The sequence below is a fragment of the Schistocerca cancellata genome, unplaced genomic scaffold (genome assembly GCF_023864275.1).
Source record: "Schistocerca cancellata isolate TAMUIC-IGC-003103 unplaced genomic scaffold, iqSchCanc2.1 HiC_scaffold_686, whole genome shotgun sequence".
NCBI lineage: Eukaryota > Metazoa > Arthropoda > Insecta > Orthoptera > Acrididae > Schistocerca > Schistocerca cancellata.
This window is the reverse complement of record NW_026046697.1, coordinates 24,209-41,737: the sequence shown is the minus strand read 5'-3', so window position 1 is coordinate 41,737 and position 17,529 is coordinate 24,209. Positions and strand designations below refer to the sequence as shown.

The 17,529-nt window shown below is 53.2% G+C and overlaps 34 non-coding genes across 34 annotated transcripts; all 34 read left to right on the top strand.

Moving 5' to 3' along the window:
- Positions 1-410: 410 nt before the first annotated feature.
- Positions 411-492, top strand: Trnal-uag (transfer RNA leucine (anticodon UAG)). The gene has a single exon. It is a non-coding gene; the product is annotated as a tRNA-Leu (tRNA).
- A 444-nt stretch (positions 493-936) lies between these two features.
- On the top strand, positions 937-1,008 carry Trnae-cuc (transfer RNA glutamic acid (anticodon CUC)). Its single transcript has one exon. It is a non-coding gene; the product is annotated as a tRNA-Glu (tRNA).
- Positions 1,009-1,382: 374 nt separating this feature from the next.
- Trnah-gug (transfer RNA histidin (anticodon GUG)) lies at positions 1,383-1,454 on the top strand. Its single transcript has one exon. It is a non-coding gene; the product is annotated as a tRNA-His (tRNA).
- A 466-nt stretch (positions 1,455-1,920) lies between these two features.
- Trnal-uag (transfer RNA leucine (anticodon UAG)) lies at positions 1,921-2,002 on the top strand. Its single transcript has one exon. It is a non-coding gene; the product is annotated as a tRNA-Leu (tRNA).
- A 444-nt stretch (positions 2,003-2,446) lies between these two features.
- On the top strand, positions 2,447-2,518 carry Trnae-cuc (transfer RNA glutamic acid (anticodon CUC)). Its single transcript has one exon. It is a non-coding gene; the product is annotated as a tRNA-Glu (tRNA).
- Positions 2,519-2,892: 374 nt separating this feature from the next.
- Positions 2,893-2,964, top strand: Trnah-gug (transfer RNA histidin (anticodon GUG)). The gene has a single exon. It is a non-coding gene; the product is annotated as a tRNA-His (tRNA).
- A 466-nt stretch (positions 2,965-3,430) lies between these two features.
- On the top strand, positions 3,431-3,512 carry Trnal-uag (transfer RNA leucine (anticodon UAG)). The gene has a single exon. It is a non-coding gene; the product is annotated as a tRNA-Leu (tRNA).
- Positions 3,513-3,956: 444 nt separating this feature from the next.
- On the top strand, positions 3,957-4,028 carry Trnae-cuc (transfer RNA glutamic acid (anticodon CUC)). Its single transcript has one exon. It is a non-coding gene; the product is annotated as a tRNA-Glu (tRNA).
- A 374-nt stretch (positions 4,029-4,402) lies between these two features.
- Positions 4,403-4,474, top strand: Trnah-gug (transfer RNA histidin (anticodon GUG)). The gene has a single exon. It is a non-coding gene; the product is annotated as a tRNA-His (tRNA).
- Positions 4,475-4,940: 466 nt separating this feature from the next.
- Trnal-uag (transfer RNA leucine (anticodon UAG)) lies at positions 4,941-5,022 on the top strand. The gene has a single exon. It is a non-coding gene; the product is annotated as a tRNA-Leu (tRNA).
- Positions 5,023-5,466: 444 nt separating this feature from the next.
- Trnae-cuc (transfer RNA glutamic acid (anticodon CUC)) lies at positions 5,467-5,538 on the top strand. Its single transcript has one exon. It is a non-coding gene; the product is annotated as a tRNA-Glu (tRNA).
- A 374-nt stretch (positions 5,539-5,912) lies between these two features.
- On the top strand, positions 5,913-5,984 carry Trnah-gug (transfer RNA histidin (anticodon GUG)). The gene has a single exon. It is a non-coding gene; the product is annotated as a tRNA-His (tRNA).
- Positions 5,985-6,450: 466 nt separating this feature from the next.
- On the top strand, positions 6,451-6,532 carry Trnal-uag (transfer RNA leucine (anticodon UAG)). Its single transcript has one exon. It is a non-coding gene; the product is annotated as a tRNA-Leu (tRNA).
- Positions 6,533-6,976: 444 nt separating this feature from the next.
- On the top strand, positions 6,977-7,048 carry Trnae-cuc (transfer RNA glutamic acid (anticodon CUC)). The gene has a single exon. It is a non-coding gene; the product is annotated as a tRNA-Glu (tRNA).
- A 374-nt stretch (positions 7,049-7,422) lies between these two features.
- Trnah-gug (transfer RNA histidin (anticodon GUG)) lies at positions 7,423-7,494 on the top strand. Its single transcript has one exon. It is a non-coding gene; the product is annotated as a tRNA-His (tRNA).
- A 466-nt stretch (positions 7,495-7,960) lies between these two features.
- Positions 7,961-8,042, top strand: Trnal-uag (transfer RNA leucine (anticodon UAG)). The gene has a single exon. It is a non-coding gene; the product is annotated as a tRNA-Leu (tRNA).
- Positions 8,043-8,486: 444 nt separating this feature from the next.
- On the top strand, positions 8,487-8,558 carry Trnae-cuc (transfer RNA glutamic acid (anticodon CUC)). Its single transcript has one exon. It is a non-coding gene; the product is annotated as a tRNA-Glu (tRNA).
- Positions 8,559-8,932: 374 nt separating this feature from the next.
- Trnah-gug (transfer RNA histidin (anticodon GUG)) lies at positions 8,933-9,004 on the top strand. Its single transcript has one exon. It is a non-coding gene; the product is annotated as a tRNA-His (tRNA).
- Positions 9,005-9,470: 466 nt separating this feature from the next.
- Trnal-uag (transfer RNA leucine (anticodon UAG)) lies at positions 9,471-9,552 on the top strand. Its single transcript has one exon. It is a non-coding gene; the product is annotated as a tRNA-Leu (tRNA).
- Positions 9,553-9,996: 444 nt separating this feature from the next.
- Positions 9,997-10,068, top strand: Trnae-cuc (transfer RNA glutamic acid (anticodon CUC)). Its single transcript has one exon. It is a non-coding gene; the product is annotated as a tRNA-Glu (tRNA).
- Positions 10,069-10,442: 374 nt separating this feature from the next.
- Trnah-gug (transfer RNA histidin (anticodon GUG)) lies at positions 10,443-10,514 on the top strand. The gene has a single exon. It is a non-coding gene; the product is annotated as a tRNA-His (tRNA).
- A 466-nt stretch (positions 10,515-10,980) lies between these two features.
- Trnal-uag (transfer RNA leucine (anticodon UAG)) lies at positions 10,981-11,062 on the top strand. Its single transcript has one exon. It is a non-coding gene; the product is annotated as a tRNA-Leu (tRNA).
- Positions 11,063-11,506: 444 nt separating this feature from the next.
- Trnae-cuc (transfer RNA glutamic acid (anticodon CUC)) lies at positions 11,507-11,578 on the top strand. Its single transcript has one exon. It is a non-coding gene; the product is annotated as a tRNA-Glu (tRNA).
- A 374-nt stretch (positions 11,579-11,952) lies between these two features.
- Trnah-gug (transfer RNA histidin (anticodon GUG)) lies at positions 11,953-12,024 on the top strand. Its single transcript has one exon. It is a non-coding gene; the product is annotated as a tRNA-His (tRNA).
- A 466-nt stretch (positions 12,025-12,490) lies between these two features.
- Positions 12,491-12,572, top strand: Trnal-uag (transfer RNA leucine (anticodon UAG)). The gene has a single exon. It is a non-coding gene; the product is annotated as a tRNA-Leu (tRNA).
- A 444-nt stretch (positions 12,573-13,016) lies between these two features.
- On the top strand, positions 13,017-13,088 carry Trnae-cuc (transfer RNA glutamic acid (anticodon CUC)). Its single transcript has one exon. It is a non-coding gene; the product is annotated as a tRNA-Glu (tRNA).
- Positions 13,089-13,462: 374 nt separating this feature from the next.
- Trnah-gug (transfer RNA histidin (anticodon GUG)) lies at positions 13,463-13,534 on the top strand. Its single transcript has one exon. It is a non-coding gene; the product is annotated as a tRNA-His (tRNA).
- Positions 13,535-14,000: 466 nt separating this feature from the next.
- On the top strand, positions 14,001-14,082 carry Trnal-uag (transfer RNA leucine (anticodon UAG)). Its single transcript has one exon. It is a non-coding gene; the product is annotated as a tRNA-Leu (tRNA).
- A 441-nt stretch (positions 14,083-14,523) lies between these two features.
- Trnae-cuc (transfer RNA glutamic acid (anticodon CUC)) lies at positions 14,524-14,595 on the top strand. The gene has a single exon. It is a non-coding gene; the product is annotated as a tRNA-Glu (tRNA).
- Positions 14,596-14,969: 374 nt separating this feature from the next.
- Trnah-gug (transfer RNA histidin (anticodon GUG)) lies at positions 14,970-15,041 on the top strand. Its single transcript has one exon. It is a non-coding gene; the product is annotated as a tRNA-His (tRNA).
- A 466-nt stretch (positions 15,042-15,507) lies between these two features.
- Positions 15,508-15,589, top strand: Trnal-uag (transfer RNA leucine (anticodon UAG)). The gene has a single exon. It is a non-coding gene; the product is annotated as a tRNA-Leu (tRNA).
- A 444-nt stretch (positions 15,590-16,033) lies between these two features.
- Positions 16,034-16,105, top strand: Trnae-cuc (transfer RNA glutamic acid (anticodon CUC)). The gene has a single exon. It is a non-coding gene; the product is annotated as a tRNA-Glu (tRNA).
- A 374-nt stretch (positions 16,106-16,479) lies between these two features.
- Trnah-gug (transfer RNA histidin (anticodon GUG)) lies at positions 16,480-16,551 on the top strand. The gene has a single exon. It is a non-coding gene; the product is annotated as a tRNA-His (tRNA).
- A 466-nt stretch (positions 16,552-17,017) lies between these two features.
- Trnal-uag (transfer RNA leucine (anticodon UAG)) lies at positions 17,018-17,099 on the top strand. Its single transcript has one exon. It is a non-coding gene; the product is annotated as a tRNA-Leu (tRNA).
- Positions 17,100-17,529: the final 430 nt, after the last annotated feature.

Here is a 17,529-nt window from a genome sequence, read left to right as displayed (position 1 = left end):
AATCACAGTGCTTTCTTGGTTTTTCACTCGTGTTCCGCAGGCCGCAGTTTGTACTACCACTTCATCACAAGTGTAACCTCCTTGAGCTCACATATGTTTGTTACATGGAGCATTCTAGCTCCGCCTGACAGGTACAGCTACGATACTTTAGTGGTTACGGAAAGCCCAGGTTCGAAACCTGGTCACGGCACGAAAACGTCTCTTGATGCTGTCTCCTTAACTACGACAGCTACAGACAAGTGGCGTCGCTACCATATGGCGGGCACGGCATTTTCTTGTTGTGGGTGGCCTAAAGAGACGCTTCCAGTGGGAGAGCAGTGAAAATACATGGCACGGCGATTGCCAAGATACTTCCATTTCGAAGTGATCTTTGTAGTACAAAGGGAACGTTTTGCCGCCGCTCTTGCAAGGGTAACGTGGCCGAGCGGTCTAAGGCGCTGGTTTTAGGCACCAGTCTCTTCGGAGGCGTGGGTTCGAATCCCACCGTTGCCAATTTTGGCGTCTCATTTTTGTGCCGTTGCTGTGTGTTCTCGTGGAGTAGGACGCAGCTCATGTGACGCGCGTGTTGCGTAGGTAGCGTGGCCGAGCGGTCTCAGGCGCTGGTTTCAGGCACCAGTCTCTTCGGAGGCGTGGGTTCCAATCCCACTGCTGCCAAACGTGTAATGTTTCCTGCATCAAAGTCACATGCACTCATTGCCCGCAAAGGAAACAGCACAACAAGGCGTGAGCGTCTGCTTCGTGAATTGTCGTAGAACAGTACGTGGTGCAACGGCAGGATTTGTAGGCGCCTTTTGCTCTCATCACTGCTGGCGTTCGTCTCCACGATATGCGTCCAGAGCATGCCGTTCTATAGCGTGCGAGAGTGGATTTTTTACAGTTGTCGTCAGTTAATCGTGGGTGCTTGCTGCGTTCGCTGGAGGAGCACTGGCGTTGTAATCCGGTGTAGTCTAGTGGCTAGGATACCTGGCTCTCACCCAGGAGGCCCGGGTTCGATTCCCGGTACCGGAAATGCGCGTTTTTGTTGCTCCTCTTATGCGACTTGTCTCGACTTTGCTCGACTGACGCTACGCTGACGCGTGCAGAAAGCCACGTTAAGTATGATTCGTGGCAACACCCGACGGCGAGAGAGATGCTGCGTCTGTCCACTTGTTATCGAGTCACATGTCTGTAGTCAAGAGGCTTGGAGGACTGCAAGACATTGCCACGGAGGTGAATGCAGCTAACCACTGTAGTTAGTGTCCCGACAGCGCAGGCACGTTGATCTGCTCGTATGCATGTGATGGAGACCGTGTCTGCCACTGCTGTGGCGTACACCTTGGCCTAGGCTTTGCTGTGTATCGACACTTGCATTCCAGCCAGCTGCTTTCGGGGGCGCCTCCGTGGCCGTGATCGTCTAGTGGTTAGGACATTGCGTTGTGGCCGCAATAACCCAGGTTCGAATCCTGGTCACGGCAATTTTGAAAGTTTTTCCTTGCTGCCGTTGCATTGACGATAGTGCACGAGTACTCGAAATCACAGTGCTTTCTTGGTTTTTCACTCGTGTTCCGCAGGCCGCAGTTTGTACTACCACTTCATCACAAGTGTAACCTCCTTGAGCTCACATATGTTTGTTACATGGAGCATTCTAGCTCCGCCTGACAGGTACAGCTACGATACTTTAGTGGTTACGGAAAGCCCAGGTTCGAAACCTGGTCACGGCACGAAAACGTCTCTTGATGCTGTCTCCTTAACTACGACAGCTACAGACAAGTGGCGTCGCTACCATATGGCGGGCACGGCATTTTCTTGTTGTGGGTGGCCTAAAGAGACGCTTCCAGTGGGAGAGCAGTGAAAATACATGGCACGGCGATTGCCAAGATACTTCCATTTCGAAGTGATCTTTGTAGTACAAAGGGAACGTTTTGCCGCCGCTCTTGCAAGGGTAACGTGGCCGAGCGGTCTAAGGCGCTGGTTTTAGGCACCAGTCTCTTCGGAGGCGTGGGTTCGAATCCCACCGTTGCCAATTTTGGCGTCTCATTTTTGTGCCGTTGCTGTGTGTTCTCGTGGAGTAGGACGCAGCTCATGTGACGCGCGTGTTGCGTAGGTAGCGTGGCCGAGCGGTCTCAGGCGCTGGTTTCAGGCACCAGTCTCTTCGGAGGCGTGGGTTCCAATCCCACTGCTGCCAAACGTGTAATGTTTCCTGCATCAAAGTCACATGCACTCATTGCCCGCAAAGGAAACAGCACAACAAGGCGTGAGCGTCTGCTTCGTGAATTGTCGTAGAACAGTACGTGGTGCAACGGCAGGATTTGTAGGCGCCTTTTGCTCTCATCACTGCTGGCGTTCGTCTCCACGATATGCGTCCAGAGCATGCCGTTCTATAGCGTGCGAGAGTGGATTTTTTACAGTTGTCGTCAGTTAATCGTGGGTGCTTGCTGCGTTCGCTGGAGGAGCACTGGCGTTGTAATCCGGTGTAGTCTAGTGGCTAGGATACCTGGCTCTCACCCAGGAGGCCCGGGTTCGATTCCCGGTACCGGAAATGCGCGTTTTTGTTGCTCCTCTTATGCGACTTGTCTCGACTTTGCTCGACTGACGCTACGCTGACGCGTGCAGAAAGCCACGTTAAGTATGATTCGTGGCAACACCCGACGGCGAGAGAGATGCTGCGTCTGTCCACTTGTTATCGAGTCACATGTCTGTAGTCAAGAGGCTTGGAGGACTGCAAGACATTGCCACGGAGGTGAATGCAGCTAACCACTGTAGTTAGTGTCCCGACAGCGCAGGCACGTTGATCTGCTCGTATGCATGTGATGGAGACCGTGTCTGCCACTGCTGTGGCGTACACCTTGGCCTAGGCTTTGCTGTGTATCGACACTTGCATTCCAGCCAGCTGCTTTCGGGGGCGCCTCCGTGGCCGTGATCGTCTAGTGGTTAGGACATTGCGTTGTGGCCGCAATAACCCAGGTTCGAATCCTGGTCACGGCAATTTTGAAAGTTTTTCCTTGCTGCCGTTGCATTGACGATAGTGCACGAGTACTCGAAATCACAGTGCTTTCTTGGTTTTTCACTCGTGTTCCGCAGGCCGCAGTTTGTACTACCACTTCATCACAAGTGTAACCTCCTTGAGCTCACATATGTTTGTTACATGGAGCATTCTAGCTCCGCCTGACAGGTACAGCTACGATACTTTAGTGGTTACGGAAAGCCCAGGTTCGAAACCTGGTCACGGCACGAAAACGTCTCTTGATGCTGTCTCCTTAACTACGACAGCTACAGACAAGTGGCGTCGCTACCATATGGCGGGCACGGCATTTTCTTGTTGTGGGTGGCCTAAAGAGACGCTTCCAGTGGGAGAGCAGTGAAAATACATGGCTCGGCGATTGCCAAGATACTTCCATTTCGAAGTGATCTTTGTAGTACAAAGGGAACGTTTTGCCGCCGCTCTTGCAAGGGTAACGTGGCCGAGCGGTCTAAGGCGCTGGTTTTAGGCACCAGTCTCTTCGGAGGCGTGGGTTCGAATCCCACCGTTGCCAATTTTGGCGTCTCATTTTTGTGCCGTTGCTGTGTGTTCTCGTGGAGTAGGACGCAGCTCATGTGACGCGCGTGTTGCGTAGGTAGCGTGGCCGAGCGGTCTCAGGCGCTGGTTTCAGGCACCAGTCTCTTCGGAGGCGTGGGTTCCAATCCCACTGCTGCCAAACGTGTAATGTTTCCTGCATCAAAGTCACATGCACTCATTGCCCGCAAAGGAAACAGCACAACAAGGCGTGAGCGTCTGCTTCGTGAATTGTCGTAGAACAGTACGTGGTGCAACGGCAGGATTTGTAGGCGCCTTTTGCTCTCATCACTGCTGGCGTTCGTCTCCACGATATGCGTCCAGAGCATGCCGTTCTATAGCGTGCGAGAGTGGATTTTTTACAGTTGTCGTCAGTTAATCGTGGGTGCTTGCTGCGTTCGCTGGAGGAGCACTGGCGTTGTAATCCGGTGTAGTCTAGTGGCTAGGATACCTGGCTCTCACCCGGGGGGCCCGGGTTCGATTCCCGGTACCGGAAATGCGCGTTTTTGTTGCTCCTCTTATGCGACTTGTCTCGACTTTGCTCGACTGACGCTACGCTGACGCGTGCAGAAAGCCACGTTAAGTATGATTCGTGGCAACACCCGACGGCGAGAGAGATGCTGCGTCTGTCCACTTGTTATCGAGTCACATGTCTGTAGTCAAGAGGCTTGGAGGACTGCAAGACATTGCCACGGAGGTGAATGCAGCTAACCACTGTAGTTAGTGTCCCGACAGCGCAGGCACGTTGATCTGCTCGTATGCATGTGATGGAGACCGTGTCTGCCACTGCTGTGGCGTACACCTTGGCCTAGGCTTTGCTGTGTATCGACACTTGCATTCCAGCCAGCTGCTTTCGGGGGCGCCTCCGTGGCCGTGATCGTCTAGTGGTTAGGACATTGCGTTGTGGCCGCAATAACCCAGGTTCGAATCCTGGTCACGGCAATTTTGAAAGTTTTTCCTTGCTGCCGTTGCATTGACGATAGTGCACGAGTACTCGAAATCACAGTGCTTTCTTGGTTTTTCACTCGTGTTCCGCAGGCCGCAGTTTGTACTACCACTTCATCACAAGTGTAACCTCCTTGAGCTCACATATGTTTGTTACATGGAGCATTCTAGCTCCGCCTGACAGGTACAGCTACGATACTTTAGTGGTTACGGAAAGCCCAGGTTCGAAACCTGGTCACGGCACGAAAACGTCTCTTGATGCTGTCTCCTTAACTACGACAGCTACAGACAAGTGGCGTCGCTACCATATGGCGGGCACGGCATTTTCTTGTTGTGGGTGGCCTAAAGAGACGCTTCCAGTGGGAGAGCAGTGAAAATACATGGCTCGGCGATTGCCAAGATACTTCCATTTCGAAGTGATCTTTGTAGTACAAAGGGAACGTTTTGCCGCCGCTCTTGCAAGGGTAACGTGGCCGAGCGGTCTAAGGCGCTGGTTTTAGGCACCAGTCTCTTCGGAGGCGTGGGTTCGAATCCCACCGTTGCCAATTTTGGCGTCTCATTTTTGTGCCGTTGCTGTGTGTTCTCGTGGAGTAGGACGCAGCTCATGTGACGCGCGTGTTGCGTAGGTAGCGTGGCCGAGCGGTCTCAGGCGCTGGTTTCAGGCACCAGTCTCTTCGGAGGCGTGGGTTCCAATCCCACTGCTGCCAAACGTGTAATGTTTCCTGCATCAAAGTCACATGCACTCATTGCCCGCAAAGGAAACAGCACAACAAGGCGTGAGCGTCTGCTTCGTGAATTGTCGTAGAACAGTACGTGGTGCAACGGCAGGATTTGTAGGCGCCTTTTGCTCTCATCACTGCTGGCGTTCGTCTCCACGATATGCGTCCAGAGCATGCCGTTCTATAGCGTGCGAGAGTGGATTTTTTACAGTTGTCGTCAGTTAATCGTGGGTGCTTGCTGCGTTCGCTGGAGGAGCACTGGCGTTGTAATCCGGTGTAGTCTAGTGGCTAGGATACCTGGCTCTCACCCGGGGGGCCCGGGTTCGATTCCCGGTACCGGAAATGCGCGTTTTTGTTGCTCCTCTTATGCGACTTGTCTCGACTTTGCTCGACTGACGCTACGCTGACGCGTGCAGAAAGCCACGTTAAGTATGATTCGTGGCAACACCCGACGGCGAGAGAGATGCTGCGTCTGTCCACTTGTTATCGAGTCACATGTCTGTAGTCAAGAGGCTTGGAGGACTGCAAGACATTGCCACGGAGGTGAATGCAGCTAACCACTGTAGTTAGTGTCCCGACAGCGCAGGCACGTTGATCTGCTCGTATGCATGTGATGGAGACCGTGTCTGCCACTGCTGTGGCGTACACCTTGGCCTAGGCTTTGCTGTGTATCGACACTTGCATTCCAGCCAGCTGCTTTCGGGGGCGCCTCCGTGGCCGTGATCGTCTAGTGGTTAGGACATTGCGTTGTGGCCGCAATAACCCAGGTTCGAATCCTGGTCACGGCAATTTTGAAAGTTTTTCCTTGCTGCCGTTGCATTGACGATAGTGCACGAGTACTCGAAATCACAGTGCTTTCTTGGTTTTTCACTCGTGTTCCGCAGGCCGCAGTTTGTACTACCACTTCATCACAAGTGTAACCTCCTTGAGCTCACATATGTTTGTTACATGGAGCATTCTAGCTCCGCCTGACAGGTACAGCTACGATACTTTAGTGGTTACGGAAAGCCCAGGTTCGAAACCTGGTCACGGCACGAAAACGTCTCTTGATGCTGTCTCCTTAACTACGACAGCTACAGACAAGTGGCGTCGCTACCATATGGCGGGCACGGCATTTTCTTGTTGTGGGTGGCCTAAAGAGACGCTTCCAGTGGGAGAGCAGTGAAAATACATGGCACGGCGATTGCCAAGATACTTCCATTTCGAAGTGATCTTTGTAGTACAAAGGGAACGTTTTGCCGCCGCTCTTGCAAGGGTAACGTGGCCGAGCGGTCTAAGGCGCTGGTTTTAGGCACCAGTCTCTTCGGAGGCGTGGGTTCGAATCCCACCGTTGCCAATTTTGGCGTCTCATTTTTGTGCCGTTGCTGTGTGTTCTCGTGGAGTAGGACGCAGCTCATGTGACGCGCGTGTTGCGTAGGTAGCGTGGCCGAGCGGTCTCAGGCGCTGGTTTCAGGCACCAGTCTCTTCGGAGGCGTGGGTTCCAATCCCACTGCTGCCAAACGTGTAATGTTTCCTGCATCAAAGTCACATGCACTCATTGCCCGCAAAGGAAACAGCACAACAAGGCGTGAGCGTCTGCTTCGTGAATTGTCGTAGAACAGTACGTGGTGCAACGGCAGGATTTGTAGGCGCCTTTTGCTCTCATCACTGCTGGCGTTCGTCTCCACGATATGCGTCCAGAGCATGCCGTTCTATAGCGTGCGAGAGTGGATTTTTTACAGTTGTCGTCAGTTAATCGTGGGTGCTTGCTGCGTTCGCTGGAGGAGCACTGGCGTTGTAATCCGGTGTAGTCTAGTGGCTAGGATACCTGGCTCTCACCCAGGAGGCCCGGGTTCGATTCCCGGTACCGGAAATGCGCGTTTTTGTTGCTCCTCTTATGCGACTTGTCTCGACTTTGCTCGACTGACGCTACGCTGACGCGTGCAGAAAGCCACGTTAAGTATGATTCGTGGCAACACCCGACGGCGAGAGAGATGCTGCGTCTGTCCACTTGTTATCGAGTCACATGTCTGTAGTCAAGAGGCTTGGAGGACTGCAAGACATTGCCACGGAGGTGAATGCAGCTAACCACTGTAGTTAGTGTCCCGACAGCGCAGGCACGTTGATCTGCTCGTATGCATGTGATGGAGACCGTGTCTGCCACTGCTGTGGCGTACACCTTGGCCTAGGCTTTGCTGTGTATCGACACTTGCATTCCAGCCAGCTGCTTTCGGGGGCGCCTCCGTGGCCGTGATCGTCTAGTGGTTAGGACATTGCGTTGTGGCCGCAATAACCCAGGTTCGAATCCTGGTCACGGCAATTTTGAAAGTTTTTCCTTGCTGCCGTTGCATTGACGATAGTGCACGAGTACTCGAAATCACAGTGCTTTCTTGGTTTTTCACTCGTGTTCCGCAGGCCGCAGTTTGTACTACCACTTCATCACAAGTGTAACCTCCTTGAGCTCACATATGTTTGTTACATGGAGCATTCTAGCTCCGCCTGACAGGTACAGCTACGATACTTTAGTGGTTACGGAAAGCCCAGGTTCGAAACCTGGTCACGGCACGAAAACGTCTCTTGATGCTGTCTCCTTAACTACGACAGCTACAGACAAGTGGCGTCGCTACCATATGGCGGGCACGGCATTTTCTTGTTGTGGGTGGCCTAAAGAGACGCTTCCAGTGGGAGAGCAGTGAAAATACATGGCACGGCGATTGCCAAGATACTTCCATTTCGAAGTGATCTTTGTAGTACAAAGGGAACGTTTTGCCGCCGCTCTTGCAAGGGTAACGTGGCCGAGCGGTCTAAGGCGCTGGTTTTAGGCACCAGTCTCTTCGGAGGCGTGGGTTCGAATCCCACCGTTGCCAATTTTGGCGTCTCATTTTTGTGCCGTTGCTGTGTGTTCTCGTGGAGTAGGACGCAGCTCATGTGACGCGCGTGTTGCGTAGGTAGCGTGGCCGAGCGGTCTCAGGCGCTGGTTTCAGGCACCAGTCTCTTCGGAGGCGTGGGTTCCAATCCCACTGCTGCCAAACGTGTAATGTTTCCTGCATCAAAGTCACATGCACTCATTGCCCGCAAAGGAAACAGCACAACAAGGCGTGAGCGTCTGCTTCGTGAATTGTCGTAGAACAGTACGTGGTGCAACGGCAGGATTTGTAGGCGCCTTTTGCTCTCATCACTGCTGGCGTTCGTCTCCACGATATGCGTCCAGAGCATGCCGTTCTATAGCGTGCGAGAGTGGATTTTTTACAGTTGTCGTCAGTTAATCGTGGGTGCTTGCTGCGTTCGCTGGAGGAGCACTGGCGTTGTAATCCGGTGTAGTCTAGTGGCTAGGATACCTGGCTCTCACCCAGGAGGCCCGGGTTCGATTCCCGGTACCGGAAATGCGCGTTTTTGTTGCTCCTCTTATGCGACTTGTCTCGACTTTGCTCGACTGACGCTACGCTGACGCGTGCAGAAAGCCACGTTAAGTATGATTCGTGGCAACACCCGACGGCGAGAGAGATGCTGCGTCTGTCCACTTGTTATCGAGTCACATGTCTGTAGTCAAGAGGCTTGGAGGACTGCAAGACATTGCCACGGAGGTGAATGCAGCTAACCACTGTAGTTAGTGTCCCGACAGCGCAGGCACGTTGATCTGCTCGTATGCATGTGATGGAGACCGTGTCTGCCACTGCTGTGGCGTACACCTTGGCCTAGGCTTTGCTGTGTATCGACACTTGCATTCCAGCCAGCTGCTTTCGGGGGCGCCTCCGTGGCCGTGATCGTCTAGTGGTTAGGACATTGCGTTGTGGCCGCAATAACCCAGGTTCGAATCCTGGTCACGGCAATTTTGAAAGTTTTTCCTTGCTGCCGTTGCATTGACGATAGTGCACGAGTACTCGAAATCACAGTGCTTTCTTGGTTTTTCACTCGTGTTCCGCAGGCCGCAGTTTGTACTACCACTTCATCACAAGTGTAACCTCCTTGAGCTCACATATGTTTGTTACATGGAGCATTCTAGCTCCGCCTGACAGGTACAGCTACGATACTTTAGTGGTTACGGAAAGCCCAGGTTCGAAACCTGGTCACGGCACGAAAACGTCTCTTGATGCTGTCTCCTTAACTACGACAGCTACAGACAAGTGGCGTCGCTACCATATGGCGGGCACGGCATTTTCTTGTTGTGGGTGGCCTAAAGAGACGCTTCCAGTGGGAGAGCAGTGAAAATACATGGCACGGCGATTGCCAAGATACTTCCATTTCGAAGTGATCTTTGTAGTACAAAGGGAACGTTTTGCCGCCGCTCTTGCAAGGGTAACGTGGCCGAGCGGTCTAAGGCGCTGGTTTTAGGCACCAGTCTCTTCGGAGGCGTGGGTTCGAATCCCACCGTTGCCAATTTTGGCGTCTCATTTTTGTGCCGTTGCTGTGTGTTCTCGTGGAGTAGGACGCAGCTCATGTGACGCGCGTGTTGCGTAGGTAGCGTGGCCGAGCGGTCTCAGGCGCTGGTTTCAGGCACCAGTCTCTTCGGAGGCGTGGGTTCCAATCCCACTGCTGCCAAACGTGTAATGTTTCCTGCATCAAAGTCACATGCACTCATTGCCCGCAAAGGAAACAGCACAACAAGGCGTGAGCGTCTGCTTCGTGAATTGTCGTAGAACAGTACGTGGTGCAACGGCAGGATTTGTAGGCGCCTTTTGCTCTCATCACTGCTGGCGTTCGTCTCCACGATATGCGTCCAGAGCATGCCGTTCTATAGCGTGCGAGAGTGGATTTTTTACAGTTGTCGTCAGTTAATCGTGGGTGCTTGCTGCGTTCGCTGGAGGAGCACTGGCGTTGTAATCCGGTGTAGTCTAGTGGCTAGGATACCTGGCTCTCACCCAGGAGGCCCGGGTTCGATTCCCGGTACCGGAAATGCGCGTTTTTGTTGCTCCTCTTATGCGACTTGTCTCGACTTTGCTCGACTGACGCTACGCTGACGCGTGCAGAAAGCCACGTTAAGTATGATTCGTGGCAACACCCGACGGCGAGAGAGATGCTGCGTCTGTCCACTTGTTATCGAGTCACATGTCTGTAGTCAAGAGGCTTGGAGGACTGCAAGACATTGCCACGGAGGTGAATGCAGCTAACCACTGTAGTTAGTGTCCCGACAGCGCAGGCACGTTGATCTGCTCGTATGCATGTGATGGAGACCGTGTCTGCCACTGCTGTGGCGTACACCTTGGCCTAGGCTTTGCTGTGTATCGACACTTGCATTCCAGCCAGCTGCTTTCGGGGGCGCCTCCGTGGCCGTGATCGTCTAGTGGTTAGGACATTGCGTTGTGGCCGCAATAACCCAGGTTCGAATCCTGGTCACGGCAATTTTGAAAGTTTTTCCTTGCTGCCGTTGCATTGACGATAGTGCACGAGTACTCGAAATCACAGTGCTTTCTTGGTTTTTCACTCGTGTTCCGCAGGCCGCAGTTTGTACTACCACTTCATCACAAGTGTAACCTCCTTGAGCTCACATATGTTTGTTACATGGAGCATTCTAGCTCCGCCTGACAGGTACAGCTACGATACTTTAGTGGTTACGGAAAGCCCAGGTTCGAAACCTGGTCACGGCACGAAAACGTCTCTTGATGCTGTCTCCTTAACTACGACAGCTACAGACAAGTGGCGTCGCTACCATATGGCGGGCACGGCATTTTCTTGTTGTGGGTGGCCTAAAGAGACGCTTCCAGTGGGAGAGCAGTGAAAATACATGGCACGGCGATTGCCAAGATACTTCCATTTCGAAGTGATCTTTGTAGTACAAAGGGAACGTTTTGCCGCCGCTCTTGCAAGGGTAACGTGGCCGAGCGGTCTAAGGCGCTGGTTTTAGGCACCAGTCTCTTCGGAGGCGTGGGTTCGAATCCCACCGTTGCCAATTTTGGCGTCTCATTTTTGTGCCGTTGCTGTGTGTTCTCGTGGAGTAGGACGCAGCTCATGTGACGCGCGTGTTGCGTAGGTAGCGTGGCCGAGCGGTCTCAGGCGCTGGTTTCAGGCACCAGTCTCTTCGGAGGCGTGGGTTCCAATCCCACTGCTGCCAAACGTGTAATGTTTCCTGCATCAAAGTCACATGCACTCATTGCCCGCAAAGGAAACAGCACAACAAGGCGTGAGCGTCTGCTTCGTGAATTGTCGTAGAACAGTACGTGGTGCAACGGCAGGATTTGTAGGCGCCTTTTGCTCTCATCACTGCTGGCGTTCGTCTCCACGATATGCGTCCAGAGCATGCCGTTCTATAGCGTGCGAGAGTGGATTTTTTACAGTTGTCGTCAGTTAATCGTGGGTGCTTGCTGCGTTCGCTGGAGGAGCACTGGCGTTGTAATCCGGTGTAGTCTAGTGGCTAGGATACCTGGCTCTCACCCAGGAGGCCCGGGTTCGATTCCCGGTACCGGAAATGCGCGTTTTTGTTGCTCCTCTTATGCGACTTGTCTCGACTTTGCTCGACTGACGCTACGCTGACGCGTGCAGAAAGCCACGTTAAGTATGATTCGTGGCAACACCCGACGGCGAGAGAGATGCTGCGTCTGTCCACTTGTTATCGAGTCACATGTCTGTAGTCAAGAGGCTTGGAGGACTGCAAGACATTGCCACGGAGGTGAATGCAGCTAACCACTGTAGTTAGTGTCCCGACAGCGCAGGCACGTTGATCTGCTCGTATGCATGTGATGGAGACCGTGTCTGCCACTGCTGTGGCGTACACCTTGGCCTAGGCTTTGCTGTGTATCGACACTTGCATTCCAGCCAGCTGCTTTCGGGGGCGCCTCCGTGGCCGTGATCGTCTAGTGGTTAGGACATTGCGTTGTGGCCGCAATAACCCAGGTTCGAATCCTGGTCACGGCAATTTTGAAAGTTTTTCCTTGCTGCCGTTGCATTGACGATAGTGCACGAGTACTCGAAATCACAGTGCTTTCTTGGTTTTTCACTCGTGTTCCGCAGGCCGCAGTTTGTACTACCACTTCATCACAAGTGTAACCTCCTTGAGCTCACATATGTTTGTTACATGGAGCATTCTAGCTCCGCCTGACAGGTACAGCTACGATACTTTAGTGGTTACGGAAAGCCCAGGTTCGAAACCTGGTCACGGCACGAAAACGTCTCTTGATGCTGTCTCCTTAACTACGACAGCTACAGACAAGTGGCGTCGCTACCATATGGCGGGCACGGCATTTTCTTGTTGTGGGTGGCCTAAAGAGACGCTTCCAGTGGGAGAGCAGTGAAAATACATGGCACGGCGATTGCCAAGATACTTCCATTTCGAAGTGATCTTTGTAGTACAAAGGGAACGTTTTGCCGCCGCTCTTGCAAGGGTAACGTGGCCGAGCGGTCTAAGGCGCTGGTTTTAGGCACCAGTCTCTTCGGAGGCGTGGGTTCGAATCCCACCGTTGCCAATTTTGGCGTCTCATTTTTGTGCCGTTGCTGTGTGTTCTCGTGGAGTAGGACGCAGCTCATGTGACGCGCGTGTTGCGTAGGTAGCGTGGCCGAGCGGTCTCAGGCGCTGGTTTCAGGCACCAGTCTCTTCGGAGGCGTGGGTTCCAATCCCACTGCTGCCAAACGTGTAATGTTTCCTGCATCAAAGTCACATGCACTCATTGCCCGCAAAGGAAACAGCACAACAAGGCGTGAGCGTCTGCTTCGTGAATTGTCGTAGAACAGTACGTGGTGCAACGGCAGGATTTGTAGGCGCCTTTTGCTCTCATCACTGCTGGCGTTCGTCTCCACGATATGCGTCCAGAGCATGCCGTTCTATAGCGTGCGAGAGTGGATTTTTTACAGTTGTCGTCAGTTAATCGTGGGTGCTTGCTGCGTTCGCTGGAGGAGCACTGGCGTTGTAATCCGGTGTAGTCTAGTGGCTAGGATACCTGGCTCTCACCCGGGGGGCCCGGGTTCGATTCCCGGTACCGGAAATGCGCGTTTTTGTTGCTCCTCTTATGCGACTTGTCTCGACTTTGCTCGACTGACGCTACGCTGACGCGTGCAGAAAGCCACGTTAAGTATGATTCGTGGCAACACCCGACGGCGAGAGAGATGCTGCGTCTGTCCACTTGTTATCGAGTCACATGTCTGTAGTCAAGAGGCTTGGAGGACTGCAAGACATTGCCACGGAGGTGAATGCAGCTAACCACTGTAGTTAGTGTCCCGACAGCGCAGGCACGTTGATCTGCTCGTATGCATGTGATGGAGACCGTGTCTGCCACTGCTGTGGCGTACACCTTGGCCTAGGCTTTGCTGTGTATCGACACTTGCATTCCAGCCAGCTGCTTTCGGGGGCGCCTCCGTGGCCGTGATCGTCTAGTGGTTAGGACATTGCGTTGTGGCCGCAATAACCCAGGTTCGAATCCTGGTCACGGCAATTTTGAAAGTTTTTCCTTGCTGCCGTTGCATTGACGATAGTGCACGAGTACTCGAAATCACAGTGCTTTCTTGGTTTTTCACTCGTGTTCCGCAGGCCGCAGTTTGTACTACCACTTCATCACAAGTGTAACCTCCTTGAGCTCACATATGTTTGTTACATGGAGCATTCTAGCTCCGCCTGACAGGTACAGCTACGATACTTTAGTGGTTACGGAAAGCCCAGGTTCGAAACCTGGTCACGGCACGAAAACGTCTCTTGATGCTGTCTCCTTAACTACGACAGCTACAGACAAGTGGCGTCGCTACCATATGGCGGGCACGGCATTTTCTTGTTGTGGGTGGCCTAAAGAGACGCTTCCAGTGGGAGAGCAGTGAAAATACATGGCACGGCGATTGCCAAGATACTTCCATTTCGAAGTGATCTTTGTAGTACAAAGGGAACGTTTTGCCGCCGCTCTTGCAAGGGTAACGTGGCCGAGCGGTCTAAGGCGCTGGTTTTAGGCACCAGTCTCTTCGGAGGCGTGGGTTCGAATCCCACCGTTGCCAATTTTGGCGTCTCATTTTTGTGCCGTTGCTGTGTGTTCTCGTGGAGTAGGACGCAGCTCATGTGACGCGCGTGTTGCGTAGGTAGCGTGGCCGAGCGGTCTCAGGCGCTGGTTTCAGGCACCAGTCTCTTCGGAGGCGTGGGTTCCAATCCCACTGCCAAACGTGTAATGTTTCCTGCATCAAAGTCACATGCACTCATTGCCCGCAAAGGAAACAGCACAACAAGGCGTGAGCGTCTGCTTCGTGAATTGTCGTAGAACAGTACGTGGTGCAACGGCAGGATTTGTAGGCGCCTTTTGCTCTCATCACTGCTGGCGTTCGTCTCCACGATATGCGTCCAGAGCATGCCGTTCTATAGCGTGCGAGAGTGGATTTTTTACAGTTGTCGTCAGTTAATCGTGGGTGCTTGCTGCGTTCGCTGGAGGAGCACTGGCGTTGTAATCCGGTGTAGTCTAGTGGCTAGGATACCTGGCTCTCACCCAGGAGGCCCGGGTTCGATTCCCGGTACCGGAAATGCGCGTTTTTGTTGCTCCTCTTATGCGACTTGTCTCGACTTTGCTCGACTGACGCTACGCTGACGCGTGCAGAAAGCCACGTTAAGTATGATTCGTGGCAACACCCGACGGCGAGAGAGATGCTGCGTCTGTCCACTTGTTATCGAGTCACATGTCTGTAGTCAAGAGGCTTGGAGGACTGCAAGACATTGCCACGGAGGTGAATGCAGCTAACCACTGTAGTTAGTGTCCCGACAGCGCAGGCACGTTGATCTGCTCGTATGCATGTGATGGAGACCGTGTCTGCCACTGCTGTGGCGTACACCTTGGCCTAGGCTTTGCTGTGTATCGACACTTGCATTCCAGCCAGCTGCTTTCGGGGGCGCCTCCGTGGCCGTGATCGTCTAGTGGTTAGGACATTGCGTTGTGGCCGCAATAACCCAGGTTCGAATCCTGGTCACGGCAATTTTGAAAGTTTTTCCTTGCTGCCGTTGCATTGACGATAGTGCACGAGTACTCGAAATCACAGTGCTTTCTTGGTTTTTCACTCGTGTTCCGCAGGCCGCAGTTTGTACTACCACTTCATCACAAGTGTAACCTCCTTGAGCTCACATATGTTTGTTACATGGAGCATTCTAGCTCCGCCTGACAGGTACAGCTACGATACTTTAGTGGTTACGGAAAGCCCAGGTTCGAAACCTGGTCACGGCACGAAAACGTCTCTTGATGCTGTCTCCTTAACTACGACAGCTACAGACAAGTGGCGTCGCTACCATATGGCGGGCACGGCATTTTCTTGTTGTGGGTGGCCTAAAGAGACGCTTCCAGTGGGAGAGCAGTGAAAATACATGGCACGGCGATTGCCAAGATACTTCCATTTCGAAGTGATCTTTGTAGTACAAAGGGAACGTTTTGCCGCCGCTCTTGCAAGGGTAACGTGGCCGAGCGGTCTAAGGCGCTGGTTTTAGGCACCAGTCTCTTCGGAGGCGTGGGTTCGAATCCCACCGTTGCCAATTTTGGCGTCTCATTTTTGTGCCGTTGCTGTGTGTTCTCGTGGAGTAGGACGCAGCTCATGTGACGCGCGTGTTGCGTAGGTAGCGTGGCCGAGCGGTCTCAGGCGCTGGTTTCAGGCACCAGTCTCTTCGGAGGCGTGGGTTCCAATCCCACTGCTGCCAAACGTGTAATGTTTCCTGCATCAAAGTCACATGCACTCATTGCCCGCAAAGGAAACAGCACAACAAGGCGTGAGCGTCTGCTTCGTGAATTGTCGTAGAACAGTACGTGGTGCAACGGCAGGATTTGTAGGCGCCTTTTGCTCTCATCACTGCTGGCGTTCGTCTCCACGATATGCGTCCAGAGCATGCCGTTCTATAGCGTGCGAGAGTGGATTTTTTACAGTTGTCGTCAGTTAATCGTGGGTGCTTGCTGCGTTCGCTGGAGGAGCACTGGCGTTGTAATCCGGTGTAGTCTAGTGGCTAGGATACCTGGCTCTCACCCAGGAGGCCCGGGTTCGATTCCCGGTACCGGAAATGCGCGTTTTTGTTGCTCCTCTTATGCGACTTGTCTCGACTTTGCTCGACTGACGCTACGCTGACGCGTGCAGAAAGCCACGTTAAGTATGATTCGTGGCAACACCCGACGGCGAGAGAGATGCTGCGTCTGTCCACTTGTTATCGAGTCACATGTCTGTAGTCAAGAGGCTTGGAGGACTGCAAGACATTGCCACGGAGGTGAATGCAGCTAACCACTGTAGTTAGTGTCCCGACAGCGCAGGCACGTTGATCTGCTCGTATGCATGTGATGGAGACCGTGTCTGCCACTGCTGTGGCGTACACCTTGGCCTAGGCTTTGCTGTGTATCGACACTTGCATTCCAGCCAGCTGCTTTCGGGGGCGCCTCCGTGGCCGTGATCGTCTAGTGGTTAGGACATTGCGTTGTGGCCGCAATAACCCAGGTTCGAATCCTGGTCACGGCAATTTTGAAAGTTTTTCCTTGCTGCCGTTGCATTGACGATAGTGCACGAGTACTCGAAATCACAGTGCTTTCTTGGTTTTTCACTCGTGTTCCGCAGGCCGCAGTTTGTACTACCACTTCATCACAAGTGTAACCTCCTTGAGCTCACATATGTTTGTTACATGGAGCATTCTAGCTCCGCCTGACAGGTACAGCTACGATACTTTAGTGGTTACGGAAAGCCCAGGTTCGAAACCTGGTCACGGCACGAAAACGTCTCTTGATGCTGTCTCCTTAACTACGACAGCTACAGACAAGTGGCGTCGCTACCATATGGCGGGCACGGCATTTTCTTGTTGTGGGTGGCCTAAAGAGACGCTTCCAGTGGGAGAGCAGTGAAAATACATGGCACGGCGATTGCCAAGATACTTCCATTTCGAAGTGATCTTTGTAGTACAAAGGGAACGTTTTGCCGCCGCTCTTGCAAGGGTAACGTGGCCGAGCGGTCTAAGGCGCTGGTTTTAGGCACCAGTCTCTTCGGAGGCGTGGGTTCGAATCCCACCGTTGCCAATTTTGGCGTCTCATTTTTGTGCCGTTGCTGTGTGTTCTCGTGGAGTAGGACGCAGCTCATGTGACGCGCGTGTTGCGTAGGTAGCGTGGCCGAGCGGTCTCAGGCGCTGGTTTCAGGCACCAGTCTCTTCGGAGGCGTGGGTTCCAATCCCACTGCTGCCAAACGTGTAATGTTTCCTGCATCAAAGTCACATGCACTCATTGCCCGCAAAGGAAACAGCACAACAAGGCGTGAGCGTCTGCTTCGTGAATTGTCGTAGAACAGTACGTGGTGCAACGGCAGGATTTGTAGGCGCCTTTTGCTCTCATCACTGCTGGCGTTCGTCTCCACGATATGCGTCCAGAGCATGCCGTTCTATAGCGTGCGAGAGTGGATTTTTTACAGTTGTCGTCAGTTAATCGTGGGTGCTTGCTGCGTTCGCTGGAGGAG